The 3243-nt window shown below is 39.7% G+C and overlaps 1 pseudogene; it reads left to right on the top strand.

Moving 5' to 3' along the window:
* The window catches only part of LOC115431161 (alpha-actinin-4-like), a 122304-nt pseudogene extending 120118 nt beyond the window's left edge, over nucleotides 1-2186 (top strand).
* Nucleotides 2187-3243: the final 1057 nt, after the last annotated feature.

The raw sequence follows: 3243 nt of genomic DNA, 5'->3' as shown, positions 1-3243 counted from the left end.
CAAGTGCCCTCTGTGTGTTGTGTGTGTGTGGTGTCTCGGGATTCACGCAAAATCCGTACAGAGCTGACTGCTGCTGTTGGTCAGACTTATGTATTTTTGGTCAAAGAACAGACTAGTGAAAACCCAAGTTGATTGGACTAATATTTTGGGAGATATTAATAATTTTGGAATATCCATAGCAATTATAATCACGTTGCTATGGCCAGAATACTTTGGCGGTGACTGCTGGACAAATGTGGTACAGCATGCACAAATACAACAGCAGAGACTAATGCATCTAGAACCAGTGGATCCACACGGGTCAACACACTAATAATAATAATAATAATAACAATAACAACAACAACAATAAGAATAAAATAATAATGATATTGTTTGATTGGCGTTGGTTGTCGTGGTGATTTTCCTGTGTCCGTTCTGTTTGTGCATCCGCCGGTCAGAGTCGTCCTCTGGGACCGGGGGGTTGTGTTGGGGGGGTTCTGGAATGTGTGGGTGGGGGGGGGGGGGCTGTGTGTTTTTACGGGTCATCAACAAGCGGAAACAGAGGAACAAACAAAGCGCCGCTCCTTGTACCGGTCGGGTCTGGACCTTTTCGGCCTCTTTACGAGTTCTCCTTCCTCCTCTGCTAATGACACCCAGCACCAGGAAGGAACCCAAACCCCCCTGCACCCCCCTGCACCCCTACCCCCACCCCACCGGTCTGCAGTTAGGACCATGATGTCCTCCTGCTGTCAGCGTTAATGACTGATGTTCAGTCTCTTGTCTTTTATGACACTTTCTCTGTTTTAACTGTGTTTTCTTTGTTGCATTTGCATATTAGCTTTTTATCTTTTCCTTTTATCTTGTTTCTTCTTTTATGGCTAATTTAACAGTAAAACTTTCACTTGGGACCAAAAATCAGCCTTTAAACTGAAAAGAAATGTTGATAATTATCTATATTTAGCTTTGTCATATTGTGATTATTTTCATTAATTGTCTACATTCACCTGCATTAAAGCAGCTGAATGAAACAAGCAGAAATAACATCATTTACGTGTTCATTTACATTTAGGATTGATGTGAAAAGATGCTGGATTTCTGCAGTTTGTTTTTCATCTTTTACACCATTCTGCATTTTTGCAATGGGGTTTTTCATTCAGCATTTTTCTCCTTTTTCTGTTTTCTTCTTTTACGAACAATTTAACAGTAAATTAACTTTCACTTGGATCAAAAATAAGTCTTTAAACTGAAAAGAAAGGATGATCCGTCAGTTATGATAATTATCTTTATATATTATTGGGATTTTTTTCATTAAGCGTCTCCATTCACCTGTCCCTATAACAGTCATTTTGGGCAGTTTTAATCTGTCTTTTAATAACAGCGTCTTATTTCTTCTGCTGTGAGTCCCAAACAGGAATACGGTTCTAAATTGTGTCGATAAGCATCTCTTTTTCATCAGGTTCATGTGCATAACGTCAGTTGTAGTTTTTCTGTGTGTGTTAACCCTTTAGTTCCACAGGTCTGACAGGCTTTCTTCAACCGTCCTCTACTTCTTTTCCTCGTTGTGACTCGATGTCGCTCTGAGTCTTGGGTTTGATTTCCTGTAAACTGCTGACATTGAGCGACGTCGTGTATTAAAATTGTCCGCTTAAGGGCGTCTGAGGACACGCAGAGACGCCTCCATGTGCACATACACCCAGTTGTTGACACAGCGTTTGACCTCAGCCTCCTGTTCAGAGGCAGGAAGTCAGGAGGCGTCGCACCTTTTGACTCAATTCGACTCCTTCGCGCTTCTTTATGTTAACGTGTCGTGATACTTCCTGTTTTTTCTGCACATCCATCTTTATGTTGTAGAAGAAGAAGACGCCGGCAGGGGGTGGGGTGGGGGGTGGGGGTGTCGTGTTTCACATTCCAGCGCTGGAGGTCGGACGCTCACATACCTTTAAAGCATCGTCCTGATCCAGGTCTGCGTTGGTTGTGGATGCGTGTCCGTCCTGTGGTCGTGCGTCTGTTGGCGTCGCAGGGCCGACACCTGCTGCTCTGTTACATCACCGCTGTCACCTTGACGGGCTTTAAGTGCGTTGCCTTATAAGGTAAAAGCGCGCGAGGCGGGCTGGGAGGAGGAGGAGGAGGAGAGGAGGAGGAGGGCAGGAAGAGGCTGTTACCGTGACAATGCTGTCTGCTGCCGGGCAACTGGGCCGTCCTGAAACTCCAGTCTGACCACATTCTGCGCACAAACAGCGCTCTGTGGTCCGACGTGTGCAACGCTGCATCGTTCAGTTAATGTCTCATTCATCCTCACTCTGATACGGTTTCAGTTATTGCTTCATTTTTATCCAATCCAACTTTATTTGTAAAGCACTTTAAAACACTGCAGTGGACCAAAGTGCAGTACAGAAGAATAATTCAAACCAAAATAGAAGAATAAAACGCAGAAATAGATTTAAAGACTAGAAACTGTACGAAAAGAAAAAGTGCTATACAGAAGAATAAATAAAACCCAAATAAAAGAATAAATACAAGAATAGATTAAAAAGCCATACAATTAAAAACAACAAAAATAATAAATAAAATAGATAAATAACAACACAATCCACTACCAAATTAAAAACAACTGAATAAAGATGGTACCTTCAAACTTTTATCAAGAAAAACAAAACAGAACAAAATTAGAATTATTTACACAAGGACCTGAACTCATTACTTAAGTGGAATTTAAGTGCAGATAAAAAAAAACCTTTGGTAGGTGGGATTTGGTAAATTTCCACATTATTTTTTGTACATGTACTTCTGTAAGTCATGCTATTTTTTTGTATTGTTCCTGCCTACATAATATCACTATATGACAAAAGTACATGGACACGTTGAATTCAGGTGTTTCTTTTCTAACAAAACAATAATATTGTATTATATTGGGATAAATATCATTGCATTAGTTCGTTTGGTTTAAATTGTTATTATTATCTCCAAAATGCATCAGAGATGGTTTTTTTTAATTTCAGTATTGATTTTGGGGTTTTTTTATTTTTTTTTGGGTTTTTTTTAAATCCATGACTATGATTTTAAATGTTCTTCCTCTAAATTTCTAAAATATTTTTCCTGCTCTGACTGTAAATAATATTTTCTACCACACCTAACCATCTACTTTCATTACAATCTCCCATTAAACTTTAACCCATAAAGACTAAAAACTCATACATCCTCTGGTAACCAAAAGCATCTACTGATCTAAACTGTTTAATAACTTCTGATCCACTAAACCTT

This window comes from Sphaeramia orbicularis, chromosome 13 (assembly GCF_902148855.1).
Source record: "Sphaeramia orbicularis chromosome 13, fSphaOr1.1, whole genome shotgun sequence".
NCBI classification, from domain to species: domain Eukaryota; kingdom Metazoa; phylum Chordata; class Actinopteri; order Kurtiformes; family Apogonidae; genus Sphaeramia; species Sphaeramia orbicularis.
Note: the sequence above shows the minus strand (reverse complement) of the source record. Positions and strands in the feature narration are given on the sequence as shown.